Below are 15,061 nucleotides of genomic sequence, written 5' to 3' on the forward strand. Positions count from 1 at the left end.
AGCAGAAGAAATGGTCCGAAACCACGTTTCTCTTGCTGTTCCAGTGCATGTTAAGCGTTGGATGATCACCTATCGCCTGGTGGGGTTTTTTATATGAAATGGCAACGCCTTCCTTACAGCCTCCAGCAAACGTTCCTGCCTCGGCGGGAGGCGCCGCACAAAGCCCCTTTGGGGGTGAGGGTCAGAGGGCTCCCCGTGCTCCCGCTCCCAGCCCTCACGCCGCTCCCCCTTTTCCACCGTCCCCGCCGTTCTCCCTTCCTCACGGTGCCTGGGTCCGGGAAAATCCCGTGCTGGAATAACAGGCACCAGGATCCCCCTGCCTCCTTACCATCTGCGACCAACGCAGAGCTACTGGGAGCAGGGAACACAACCACAGCTCAGGGCTGAACTGCCTCTTTACTACTGTAATTTGAAAAAAAAAAACACCTCCTAAGCTCTTGTGTGGTTTTACTGTCTCACACGTTGGTACGTTTTCCTGAGATTTCATGCATACACAGAGAAAGGAAGCAGATACCCCAGGCTCATTTTGACCTGTATTGAATTTCTGAGGGTGCTTCACAATTAATTACGCCCCTTTTGCTGACCTGCTTCCACATGTGACCCCGGCAGGCTTTATCAGACTTACATTGCGTTTTGTCCCCAGCACCCAGATATGCTTTTCCGAAATTAAGGAATACGATTTACAGCGGCCGCGTGGAAAGGCTAACGAGTGAGCGGCGGCAAAGGTTGGCACCTCACTGGGGGGAGACTGGGACAACAACGCAGGCGCCTGTATCTCCTGGCTCGTGCTCCAGCCACGCTCTGCTTTGCTTCCTACGTGGTTCCTCGATCTGCAGAAGAAAAGGACTTTCTGCTGCTTCCAGCTATGGGGTGGACTGCTGGGGTCCATGGCGAGAGGGGTGAATCTGCACAGCGGCTCAGGGGGAGCTGGCTCACTGAATTCTCCGGTTGTGCCTCAGAATCACCCAGGGACAGGGATGGCATCATTCCACAGCTGGTGAACGCCGGGCTCCCCTCTGCACCTCTGCGTAATGCTGGGTGCTCTCCCTCTCCGCACAGGATCGGGCGGTCGATACCCCCAGCATCCAGCCCAGGGAGAAGGGATTCACTCCGTTCAAGAGAAACAGCCGGGATGGAGCCATGGAGGTTACACCGGCCTGATGCAGCAAAGGGGCCGAAGGCAGCAGGGGCTGGTGACCCCCGGCGAGTGGGAGTGTGCCCTGACACGCAGGGTGAATGTCCGAGTTTTTAGAAGAGGTATTTAAACAGCCTCAGAAAAAAAAACTGGGTTCAAAAGCAAAGGCAGAAGAGAAATTCTGGAGCCATAAAGTCCCTCTGGGGAGGGCGTTTGAACCTGACCTTCCCGAGGCATTTTGGGAGCAAGCAGAGGGAATGGCACAGGGATATTGTTTTTCAAACCCATGCCGTGTCGGGCTTGGCAGCCCCAGGGAACGTTTGAAATGGCAATGGGGTGACATTATCTCACTTTCCCGGTGCACACATGCACATGGCAACGTGGGACGTAGGAAAGAACTTACAAAGGGATTTCTGGGAGCCATGAGGAAGGGTGATGGGCCAGCACCCAGCGGGGGGCTGCCCCCGGCCCCTGGCACAGCTGCGGCAGGTCCCCCCACAGCTCCCGCGCTCGCCTGGAGCCGAAAGACATGCTTTGGACAAGCGTGGAGAGAAAGCGATCTGTTTGTGGGTGATGAATCCATGTTGCGGGGAGATGTTACACGTAAAAGTGCTGGGTTTCGGTTCTTTTGTTTCTTGTTTCCAGTTTTAAATAGCAGCACGCTCCGGATGCCAGGGCAGTGACCAGGCTCTCCCTGTGTAGTGAGGGCTTTTCATCAGCGTGGAAACAATGCTGGTGGGCACAGTGCGGAATTAGGCTCCTTGGTTTCCTTCTATTGGAAGATAATAAAACCAAGATTAGAATAATAATTTAAAACATCCTAGATCCTTATATTTACAATAAAATACATCTGGAATTGTAATTAATGACAGAATAAATAAATCAGGACAAGCGATAGCTAAGCGTAGCCAGAGTGAGATGGATTATTTCTGATGTTCAGAAACCCCTTGAGAAGCATCTGATAGTGGCTGCTCTCAGGGATGGGAAACTCCGCCAAGCTGGATGGAGACTGTTTAAGTTTGTAGGTGTCTGAACGATTCAGCCTGTCATCAGGAATAAACAACCATAAATGCTGTCTTTGAGGGCGAGATCCGCTCCGGCGTCGCGGCAGGTTGCGAAGCAGAGCGAAGCATCGTCAGGGCGAGGCGAAGGCAAGTCAACGCCGGCTCCGAGGAGGACCCGACCACTCAAACCATGCCTCGGGAAGGGTGCCAACGCCAGTTATCACTGACGGCCTCTGAATAATGAGTCTGCGCTATACTTAGCTCTTTGCTAGGAAGAGACAAAATCATCCTATGACTAAACACAGCTAAATCTCTGCAGTAGTCATCCCCCATAAATTGCCGACAAATGGACAAAGGGGAAAGATGCTCAATTATGAGAAACAAAGATTTCGGCTTCCTGTTGATTCACCAGCAGCTTTTATCAGGACAAAACTATCCCTGCAGAGGTATCACCAGACTATTGCTTCCTGAGCTGCACTCGGCGGTCAGCTGCGCTCTGAAGGCAGGAAGCCTGTTCCATGGCCAAAAAACCTAGTTGCTAGCTGACATAACGGCAGTAAGAAGTTGGCATTAGCGATCATTTCTCAACCAAGCAGAGCTCCACTCTTCTTCTGACAAGATGCTGAAAGTGAAGCCAGACTTCCCGTCTCCTTTGAGTTCGTCTTTATTGGTCTGCGAGGTCAGGAGTTTGTTGGAGTCACTGAGGACAGGGGAGGAAAAGACATATTAGGTCATCTGTGGAGGGCCGTCTCTCCTAGTGCATCATTCTCTGTGATTTAAAGTGTCTTAAGCAATACCCATTTCTCAGGTCAGAACCTGTACTTTCTAAGATGGATTTTGCAAGGTCTAACTCAGTTGAGTTTGCAGCTTTATTCCTCATTTATATTCCTGCCACTCGTATTGTTTCAGCTGTGGCTTTGAAGGATGGAGCAAGCCGCTTTCCAGCCCTTCTGACTTTTGAACCTGGAGAATGAAGGCCACGTCCTCCCTGCCCCTTTCCAAGCCCTGCACGCTCTCACCAGACACGAGAGGGAGCAGCTCACCAAGACCGGCTCACTGCCACCCGCACCAGGGCCGCGGCTGGAGCTGGCAAGCCTAGCTCAGCTTTACTTCTTGCAGTGGAGACCTACCAAAAGGTGTGAAGAAGAGGATGAAAAAGGAGAGGAGCCCATCAGGTGCTGAGGTGTGGACCGGACCGTCTGAATTAAGACAAGCTCCCAGGGTTGTTGCAGCTGGCTGATGATTTACCAGCTCAGCTCGCTGGGCTGGACCTTCCCGTCCCCTTGTTCACCACCACCCTCATGCCATCCCGGCTGGGGCACGCGGTGCTGCTGGTGCAGCACAGACCTTGGCAGGATCCGGCCCTGGCGTGAGCGGGGTTGCAGCGTGCTCGGTGCAGCCCTGAGTGCCAGGCCTCCGATCTGGAGTGCCATCGCGGCCGGCACAGCCCCACGTGCTCCTGGCTGTGTGCCCACCTGCGGGGGGGTCCACGCTCCATGGGGCTCCGTGGGCACGCGATGCATGTCAGCCATGAGGACTGAAGGGGGACTGGTCCCTGAGCCACAGCTTCGTTTTCGCTGCTCTTGCCTGTGTGCAGGGATGAGTGCTGGCACCCTGCTCTTATCCCAGCCCCTCGCCCCAATCCAGCTTCTCAGGGGAAGGGGATGAGCCCCAGGGGAGGTGGAGAGGTGACAAGGAGCAAGGTCTGCTTGAAGCTGGGGAATAGGGGTCAGGCTGTGCGGTGGGGGCTTAAGAGACCAGATGTGTAAGGAGCAGACTAGCAATGCTAAGTTCTGCTGGAGGAGAGAGGCAGTGCTGGGGGAGCAGAAGGATTTTCTAAAGAACTTCTTGATTTCTTCAGTAATCCCATGTAGAGGGAAAGGCCAAACTTCTGCCTGGAATTGACGCTGACCTGCTTCGTTGTGAAGAAATAAAAGGCATCGCTGCAGAAACCTTGGAGCTGAAAATGAATTTTCCTGTTAATGAGAAGGCTGATGGCGTTGGGCTGGCGGAGCTAACCTGAGCCTCACGGAGCAGCCGATGCCGCGCTGTCCCCAGGGTAGAGTCACGCTGATACTGTTAATTTAAAAGAGCTGCTTGACTTGCTCCTTGACTGATGCAAGTGAAAATTTGGCCCAGAGACAACAGAAACAGCCAACAGCTAGAAATATTTATCGTGCCGTGGGCTAGCTGAAGTCACCGACAGCACTCCCCGACGTGCTGGGGTGGACCACCGCAGCCTCAGCGGGCGGGGGGTCTGCGGGAGCTGCTGAAGCCTTCTGCCGCTTTGAGAGCAGAGTTTCTGCGCCGCAAATCAAGAAGCTAATGCCATGGTTAAAGGGATTACTGCAAACTATGCTGTGTTTTCTAGTGAGAGAATTTGTGGTATTACATTCTTGGCTAATTTTCAATTTTTCTCTTTTGTACGAACATAAAGGGATAAATGAAGTAGAAAATACTGCTTTGCAGCTGCTTTTGGTTAAGATTTCGCCCATATTCCATGAACATAGTAGTAAAAATACGTATTTGGTTGGAATATTTTTGAAGAAATTTTCATCTGCCGGACTGTCAGTAAGAACAGAGCAAATTAAAATAACAGGAAAATAGACGGAAGAAACTAATCAAAAAGGCAGACAAATTAAATCCAGGCAGCTCCTTGGTTATTGAATAAAACAAGCCAAATTGCCATATGTGCTAATTTTGCCCATGGTTGTTTGTAAAGAGATATATGATTGCAGTGGAAAGGGAAAAAAATACTGCATCAACTCTAGGAAGTATTTTGTGGCAACATATTATGTTTTTTTCACTGGTTGTGATCAAATGAGTCATCTAGTTTGTAGTCAAAAATAGATCCAGTCATGTACATTAAAAAATAAGAGCAATACATGTGGTTATGAACACAGCTGTTACGATATGGGTTTCCTAATTTGGCTATATTCATGCAAGGTTTTTCTTCCAAAGCTTTACGCAGTTTATTTCATCATCAAAAGATTATTTGTAGTGAGTAAAGCTCTTAAAATCACGCATCAGTCTGGGTCTCTGAATTCTGTAAGCCTATCTATAAAGCAAGAAATGACATATAGCGTTTATGAAGAAAATTCGTCATACTTTTTGCTCTTTTATTTTGAATCAAGGGCCTGTTTTACTTTTGCCTTGGCCATGCTGCTCAGAGGAAGTTGTTCCAGCGCAGAAGGGCCCGTCGGGAAGGGGCTGCCCGGCACAACCGGCGTCCGCTGCTGAGGGACCCGCGCTGTGACGGGCGAAGCTCCGTGGTTGGCATTAGCTTCGCGCAGCGCCGGGAGCCGAGGGCATTGCGGGGCTGCCACACCGCGGCTCCATCACCCGGCCGGGCGGGAGCGCGTGGCTCAGCCCAGCCAGCCTGAAACGGGAACACCCCGCGTGCCGCACTGCTGGCGCGGCCACGGCCGACCGCATCCTTCGCCCGGCTGGCCACGCTGCCGAGGGAGGAGTGGCTTCGTCCCACCTGGTAGGGAGGCAAATCTGGGAAGGGAGGGAATTGAGTCTGGATGAGGCAAAAGCTCTTGAGAAAGCCGTGGGCGTACGGAAAGGAACTAAGAAATGTCCCAGAAATGATCCCAGGGCGAAGGGCTGTATTTAGCTGACGTATGTGGCTGTAAAAGGTCAGCAGCCAGATCCGGAGGGCACCGGCCCGTCATGCGGTTGGAAAGGCGGCGGAGACGATGCGGGTGGCAGGGCGGACAAAGCCCAGCCGTGAGAGGTGATGGCCGTGGGAGCCAGCGTGGTGCCTGCGCCACAGCACAGCCATCCTGGAGCAGGAGCGGTTTGGCTCTGGGCTGTAAATCTGGTAGCCTACAAACGGCAGGGACCTACCGATCCAGCAGCCCTGGTTCCTTATGGTGCATGGTAAGTACATGCAAATAAAGCAGTGGCCTGCTGTTCGGTCCTGCATCAAGTGCCTGTGTCACCCTCTCTGTCTGCGTCTGTACCAGGCTGTCTGAGTTGTCTGTATTTGAGGACTGAGGTGTTATGGCATTTGGACCTTTACTACCAGAGGGAGAAATCTTAGAAGTGCAAGAATGCAAACGTAGCAAAAGCAATTTTACAGATCATTGTAGTTAAAATATAGAACCATTAACAAAGCAGAACGAACCTTACCTGATGCTACTCTTTAGTGTCTGGTATGTCGTTTTATGGATTAAATGGTTTTTCATTTTGTCACTAAGAGCCCTCCTTTAATGTTCCAAAAAGCACATCTGAAAACAACTCAGGAAAAATAATTGAAGACAAAGATTCCCCCTTTGCAAAGTGTCTTCTTAATTGAAACACCGCTGCAAAAATCTCTTTCCCATCTCCAACTTCAAACCCTCTTTTAGAAGAATTTAAGAGCAGACGTTTACAAAACGTGCAGCAGTGCCCGCCAGCCCTGCCGAACGCACCCCTGCACCCCTAGGGTGGGCAAGGGATGAAGGGCTTCCCTCAGTATCCTTTATGAGGAGAACACTAATTTTCATGTTCAGGTTGTGGCTGTTTTCCCACTTTCTTATTTTTGTGTTGCCGCTCGCAGTGCGTAACCTAAGGTGCTTCTTGATGGCCCATGTAATCGCACGTACTGGCTGGAAAGATCTGCTGCTGCACGGCAATGTGTTGCCATTTAAATTGGTACCACGATGCTCCAGTCATGCCTTTTAAAAGGTTGCCATATCACTGCCATTATTCACTGTAGAAGGACCCGTTGTAGTTTGGTAGTAGGTGTCCTGTTCTCTTAAATTAATGATATACTGCAGAACTGCTAGCATATATTTAAGTTGCCATTTACTATAGTAATAAATATTAATCAGCCTTTAAAAGAAGAAATGTGCCATTGTTGGAAGGTAGTAAAAGAAAATTTAATGTTACCCTAAGCTGTCTTGTTTCTGCAGGGACACAAGAAAAATGGTGTTTATCATTTGGTATTTCAACAGAAAAACACTGTAGGGCCTTTCTAAATCCATCTAGCTTAACTGGTTGCCCACGAGTTCAAAAAACAACTATGGATTTAAAAGAAAGTATTTATTTCCCTATAGTTTAGCTACAGTTTAGCAAATGTTCTTGCAAGTCGAAACCACGCACCGCTTAAGAATGAAGGGCATCTCTGTGCCACGCGGGCTGTTTCGTAGCAGCAACAGACAAAATCACAAATGCAATAGTTTCCATTATTTGCTGAAATGGTTGTAAGGGCACCAAACAGCACCGAAGGATTTCAATCCAAGTATGAGCTTACACGCCCAAAACGTGAGCCCGGCGCCACGTGACGAGCTCTGCCTTGCAAGGAGGCTTTGGCAAGCCCGTTCGCTAGGATGGCTCCTGCGTAACCGGCTCTGCGTCCGGCTCTGCCCTCACGGTGCTACTCCCTGTGTCTGTGCCGGTGGTGTAAGCTCAGGAAAGCTCTGGTAGCTCTCCGGGTCTCAGGCAGAGCTCAGGGCACTGCATGACAGGCTTTCCTCCCCTTCGCAGCCCTTCGAGCCCCTTCATGTCTCCTCTTTTATTGTTCTGCAGGTGCGGACGCTAATAAAACCATACGTGACAAGTGCCGGGCTGTAACCAGGTGCTTGCACAGTCATGCTCAATAGCTCCAGAGGAGCAGGCACATAATCCTCCTGTTACACTTTGATGGTCTGGGGACAGAAGGCAGCAGCGTTTGCAGAGAGAAGGTAAACCTCTTCAGAGCCACTGCTACAGCTGGAGCCTGTGGAGTGGATGGAGCTAGGGTCTGATGAAGTCTGTCCGTTCAAGAGCTTGGCTCCTGTTTCCAAGTGTATCAGGTCACATAATAAAAGATATTGTCACTTACCTTACCCAGATTTTGTCCAAATATGAAGGACAAGGAACTTCACCAGACCTGCTTACAGTAACGGGGAGATTCTGCGTCAGAGCTTCAGTCTTGTGCTGGTGCCGCAACACCATCTTTTCCTTTGGAGGGGCTTGTGTGCTTCTGTTAGTAATAAGTCTACCCCTTAATCAATAAACTCCGTTGTCCAATTAATGTTTCACCAAAGTGACTACGGCTTCAGCCCGCACCCGGAGCTCTGACCCACCGGAATCTCTCTGTGAACCCGCCATGCAGGGTCACGGGCTGCCGTAGGCTCTCAGCTTTTGAAAGGGACCTGCTCTGACCGGAAGGGAAGGAATGGGCTATTTTCACCTCCCTTTGGTCTTGGTATGTAATTTGGAATCAACTCATGGGTATAAATTCCTTCTTTTTTTCAAGACAACAGCTCTGGGAGCCGTTTTTGTGGCACCCACAGCATACAGACTTCTTCAGGGGGCACCTTTATGAAGCTGGGCGGCTGAATGCCATGTGCACACCTATATGCATCATCAGGCAGCTGAAGAGCCTTTCCAAACCTGCTCGAACGAAAAGCAGCAGCTTAGGTTAGCAGCTCTTTTTATCATGAACAGTGAATTCCCTTTCTTCTTCCCATTCATTTCAGCACAGATCATTCATGTTCCGTTAACACAGCGCAGGATTTATGTCTGTGATTTAGTAGGTACGAGTTACCTACTCCTGTCTCAAACACGTTGCCAGAAGTCTGGCATGCAACCCGCGCTGACATTACATGGGCATTCCCTGTATTTATCTCCATTCCTCCATTAGTTTTGTGTTAATCTTGTTTATTACCTCGTTGTTACTCTTTAAAAACTGCCAGCTCATTCATCTCGCAGAGGCTCCCACTCAGATGCTGTCTACTAATTTGATTTAAGGGGCTGTAACTCTTCCGACCTGTCACTGGAAAATATGCTCTCCTTTGGCTCAGGGCTGCTTTAAGGAGCTCACGGTCTGGATCAACATCGGGATGGAGGAGCTGTTAAAACACATCTCTGTCCAAAGAGTCAGGATGGGAGAGAAGCCTGTCTGAAAATGACATTTCCCAACAAGAGCCCTCATGTTTTTAGTCAAGTTTGGTCAACGTACAGACACCAGGGTCAGACGCTCCTCCCCTGCTCTCATGGCGATGGTCACAAAAACTCAGCAGGCCGCAGGGGGGGAAAGGTACACCTGAGACTTCCCCATCCCCAGTCGCGATGTGGGGACCCTGTGAAACCGTTACCTCCCATCGACACGCTCCTTTCCCTCCGTCTAGGTTGTCTCAGAGACTTGCTGGGTGGTTATGCCTCTGTGGCCAGAGCGTACGCGCATGCTGAAGCGCTGCCTGGGAGCCAGCGAAGGCTCACTGAGACGGCCCAACAGTTTCATGTATTCTGGGAGATATAAACTACTTTTTGAGATCTCTGTTAATCACTTTTGGGGCTCTCCCAGCTGAGCTTTTCCTAACTAACGCGCTTGGACAAGCCTGCACCCTAACCCCCAAGCACCCTGCCTCCTTCACCCGCCAGAGCGCTGGGAAGGCGATGATAAAACAGCCCAGGAACACGGAAAGGCGGGCATGCTGAACTGGGACGACTAGAAATGGAGCCGAGAGAAAGGCCAGAGGTGCCAAACAGATGACATGGGACGACTGGCACGTGCTGAGCATATTGTTGGTGTCACTGAAACCTGTAATTGCCAAGAAGGGAGAGGATGTTTCATGATTTTAAAAGGTGAAGTTATTTCTGTTCTCTGACCGGGTCTTTGAAACATCTCCCTCCTGGGAAACATGTAAGTGACTGACATACTCAAGTTACTGGCTGAATAACACCAATATAGTAACATTTTAATTCTGCAATGTAGGCTCAGTAAAATAAACAATGCCAGGATGTAGAACCCAGTGATGTGCAAAATAGAAAGTATCTTCTCATTTCCTTGAAGCAGAAACGATCAGGTTTCGTTGAAGCTGGATAGCTCACTCTCAGAATGGCGGGGCGGAACACACCTCTGCGTATGCATCATGAACGGAGCTGAAATAATCTTGAATAACAGCAGTTGACCAGAATATAATAGGAAAGCTGAGAGAATGATGTCACAGCTTGCAGCATATCTAGACCCTACGCAAACAGACTTAATCTGCTCTTCAGGCAGGGGCTTCTTGACCATTAAGACAAAGTCTGTGCCCTTTCATAGGACCCAACGTATAGATTTGACATACAGCAAGGATGAACACCCAGTTAAACTCCAGGAATCCTAGCCAGCATGCGAAGCTGATGCCGATGTTGACTCACGCTTTTCTCCTGGATGTGAGATACCAGGCAGTACCTGATCCGTTATAAAGCTGGCGTGGCATGGAGGCGATACACGACCTGGCATAAAGCGAGGGGCACAGCCTTCGCAACAACTTTGAATCTGCCGAATGCCTTCGTAGTCGATGAGCGTATCATGTGTCCAAGGCGTTCGCGTTAGGGCCTAGGAACTCTAAAGCTGTTTTTACGGAAGCATCACAGGATGGCCTGAGTTATAACCTGGATATTAAACTTGTACATGAAGTACTGGGAAAATTTGGGAAGGAAAGACAGAGAGTGAATTGCTGGCGATGGTTGACTGTGCCCGTTGTGCGTGTATCCGTCCATCACAGCCTGACACGCACACGCATTCACAACACGGGTTTGGAATGTGGCGATCGGCCACAGACGAAGCCAGATTTATGGCTCCTAGTTGCATAGCGGCATGTGGAAGTAAATCTGGGCAAAGGAATTTCCTTGTACCTGTCATTGTAGGGATTTTATACAGCACGGTTCCAGCAGAAGTTGTTATCTGTATAATCACATCAACAACAGAGGAAGCCAAGTGCTACATAAGCATTATGAAGAGGGATGGTTTCGCCTCTGATATTCATGTGGCTAAGAATATGATAATGCAGCTCCCAATCCGTGTGACTGGACACCGGCATAAAAGAGCACAGAGCCAGATTCAATTACTGCAGTCCCCAACAGGCGACAAAACCTGATTAGCTCGGTAGAAACATGCTGGTAGGAAGGCAAGAGTGAAAGCCTGAAGGAGGGATGTCGAACAGACCAGTACACAGGTAAATGGAGTCTGCCATTTCTAGGTAGACAACTTTATTTTTTATAAGTGATAAAGTAATAAAATAAATTACTTCCAACCTCATCATGACAGCTTGAGCTAGTGCCTGGTCATTATTCTAATGGCTTTAAAGAACAAATCGTCCTTTTAGTGAATACTGGTCTTCTGGGTTGAATTAGGTACCCAGTAAATGATGATTAAATTTAGGGATATTCTTATATTACTAAATAAAATAAAATGTGACTAGGGAGCACATTAATGCAGCACACACACGCTCCGTAAGTAATATTCTTCTCTGCAAAGAAAGCGACAACATAGCTCTGCGTATAAATATTGGGGAAGAAAAGTTAGGAATGATCCAGCAGAAGAGGGAGCCTGAGCTGGAGTCCCTGTCCTCGCACATGCAAAAGAGGCCACGCGCGAGAGAAACCCAAGCGTATATTCCCGATGCTTTAAGCGGTGCAAACTCTGGCTCTGTTCTCACGGCCAGAGTCGTATCCGTAACGGAGGTGGTCTCTGGGGATCTCGGTGCGGCTCCGCACCGCCGCCCTCCTCCCGCGGCGGCAGGGATCCCAGCCGGCCCCGTGCTGCTCTCCGTGCCGAGAGACGATGGCTTTCCGCAACTCGGAAGAAACGGGCAAATAGGTTAAAAAACAACTGCTGGGAGAAGGGACGAGGAACTGGCAGGCAGAGGCGGGCGGCACGGTCACGGACGCAGGCGCGGGCAGGTTTGTTGTTCCTGTTGGACCAAATCCTAAGGCGCTTGAAGGGAAAGGCGCTGCCGCTCACCTGCGGCACGTTAAAGGCTGAGCAGAAAGCCTGGGGACATCGGGTCTGGGGACGTGGGGCCCCTCCAGCCTGCGAGAAGGCAGGGCTTCACCTGAGCCTTTAAGGGCTGCTGTAATGGGTCACTGGCCTCTGTCATGTTTGTAATTGCTATTTTATGAGGAGTAGAGAACCGTGCAGGGAAAAAAAATTTAAAAAGGCAAGCAAGCAAGCTCGAGTATAAGTTAGGGCTACCCAGGGACTTTTCTAATTCATTTTCTGGCCTCAGTTACAGTTTTATGTGTCTCTTTCCTTTAAGCAGTCAATAAAAACAGTCCTTGCTATGGCAACTACCTCCTTCATCATTTAGACAGAGATAACGCGCCATTCTAAGGACTCTCACGCCAGTTAGCGCTGAAAACTTTTATAGGCAAAATATTTTAAAGGAGCTACTCAGTTACATTAGCATTTTCCATTAACATCTTCATTTTTAATCATTCAAAACGTGTATTAGTGGCCTGATTCCAACTCTGTGGGGATAATGAACAACTGAAACTTTGCAGGGATGGTTCTTCCTTGAGAGATACGCAGTGGGAGGGAGCGCCCCGGCCTTTGATGCACACAAAGCACGTCCGTGAGCTCTCGCGCTCGGAAGTCCCAGCAGTCCCAGCACAATCCTGAATCAAAAGACAAACCCGCTTTTTTTAATTTGCAGCTGCAGCATGGTACATACCATATTTGCAAAACGGAGCTTGGCGCGTCTGCATAACTCATTGCTGTGGAAAGAGTCATCAGGATGATGTATTGAAGCACAGCCATCTCCATTATGGAATGCCATGTATGTTTTTAAAAGCTATTTTTAAAATTAATAGTACTCTGTAATGCTGATAAAGTAGAAAGCATTTATAATTTGTTGCACTCCCAACCTCTTTCTAAATCCACATTAGTCTGCTTTCCACTTGACTAAAGTACATTTTTTTTAAAGATATGATGGTTTGAAATTTATTAATAGTGTATTAAGGGAACAAAAGCTTTATTATTTAATGGGTGCATCATTTTAAAGTGTTATATAAAGGCTGTTATGCTTACTTTCCACCATTAATTTACCTCTCAATATTTTAGGTCAATGCTGCTAGTGCTCGCTGCTGCACGAGCGTCCGTGCTTACCTGACAGGCTTCTTGATCAAGGGACTGAGCAAGGTGTGGCTACACTGCGCAAGGAGACAGCGTCAAAAGTTCTAGCTGGCTCCTGCACCAGAAAGAGTCCACGTACATTAATGTGAATTTCAAGGCAAGGTATTTAATTCCCCTGTGAAGGCTCCAGCAAACAGCACTTTGTGCTACCTTGAACTTTATGCACATGGCTTTGATTATTTTAACCACCAGGTTTGAAAGACTTGGGTTTCCAAGAAACTGAGATTGAAATTGTATGAATTACATGAAACAGAGAGCTTAATGATATGAATTAGATGAAATAGAGAATTTAATGAAATAGAGACCTGGCTGAAGGGCAGAGCTCAGAGGGTTGTGATCAATGGGGCAGAGTCCGGCTGGAGGCCCGTAACTAGCGGTGTTCCCCAGGGGTCTGTGCTGGGTCCAGCCCTGTTCCACATATTCATCAATGGCCTGGGCAAAGGGACACAGTGTCCCCTCAGCGAGTTCGCTGGTGACACCAGGCTGGGAGGGGCGGCTGATGCACCAGAGGCCGTGCTGGCACCCAGCGAGGGCTGGGCGGGCTGGAGAGCTGGGCCCAGGGGAACCTCGGGGAATTCAGCCAGAGCCAGTGCGGGGTCCTGCCCCTGGGGAGGAACAGCCCCCCGCACCAGCACAGGCTGGGGGTGACCCGCTGGAGAGCGGCTCTGCTGAGAGGCCCTGGGGGTGCTGGGGGGCAGCGAGGTGACCCTGAGCCAGCACCGGGCCCTTGGGGCCAAGGGGGCCAGGGGTGCCCTGGGGGGCATGGAAAGGAGCGTGGGCAGCAGGGCGAGGGAGGTTCTCCTCCCCCTCTGCTCTGCCCCAGTGAGGCCACATCTGGGGGGCTGCGGCCAGGTCTGGGCCCCCCAGTCCAAGAAGGACAGGGAACTGCTGGAGCAAGGCCAGGGCAGAGCTGCCAAGGGGATCAGGGGCTGGAGCATCTCCCTTGTGAGGAAAGGCTGAGAGACCTGGGCTTGTTCAGCCTGGAGAAGAGAAGGCTGAGGGGGGTCTCATCAGTGCTTATAAATATCTGAAGGGCGGGTGTCAGGGGGATGGGGCTGGGCTCTTTTCAGCGGTGCCCAACGCCAGGCCAAGGGGCCACGGGCACAAGCTGGAACATGGGAAGCTCCCCCTGAACATGAGGACAAACCCCTTCCCTGTGCGGGTGCCAGAGCAGGGGCACAGGCTGCCCAGAGAGGCTGTGGGGTCCCTTCCCTGGAGACATTCACCCCCCGCCTGGATGCGGCCCTGTGCCCCTGCTCTGGGGGTGCCTGCTCCAGCAGGGGTGGGACGAGGTGAGCTCCAGAGGGCCCTTCCAGCCCCCACCAGTCTGGGATTCTGTGAATTATTCTTTAGCATATTATTATTAAATTATCCTTTAAACAGGCATCTGTCTCTCCAAGCCAGGGACTAACACAAGGAATGGAACCTTCTGGCAATTTACCTCTTCTCTAACTTATGAAGCCAGGACCTGCGGGAACCGATCTGACCCCAGCAGAGCCACTCGCTCCCCGCCAGTCCCCCTGCGCTGCTTCCTCACACCTTTGCCGTGCACCTTGTACCTCCCCGCTCTCTCTCTGTCCCCGAAGGCTCTGCAACCACCGAGCACTGAGAATTAGCAATTATTTTTCTACCAGGTGCTAATAAAGAGCTGGGCCAAGCAGAAAGGTCTGCCCAGGACACACCTTGATGTGAGAGTATTGTTCCCAGGAGGGTTTCGCTGTGGGTCTTCGGTTGCAGGATCTGTCCCTCTGCAGGGAGCCCCCGCCGTCCCGCCGCAGAGCGGGCGCTGCTGGCAGCTCACCTCCTGGCAGGGTGAACGTGGGGCTGACGGGGGGCAAAGCTCATCCCCAAGGACGCGGCACCTGAGACTGCCTGCCACGGGGACACGGTTAAACTCTGATCGATGCAGTCTGCTGCCAGAATCGCACCATGCAGTATACTTGATGCTGTTGGACAAAGACTAGGGCATAAATATGCCTGCAAGAATCTATCAAAATTATTAATGGTGTTTTTCTAACCTTTTTAATGAGGAGATACTCACTTCCA

This window comes from Phalacrocorax carbo, chromosome 6 (assembly GCF_963921805.1).
Source record: "Phalacrocorax carbo chromosome 6, bPhaCar2.1, whole genome shotgun sequence".
Taxonomy (NCBI): Eukaryota; Metazoa; Chordata; class Aves; order Suliformes; family Phalacrocoracidae; genus Phalacrocorax; species Phalacrocorax carbo.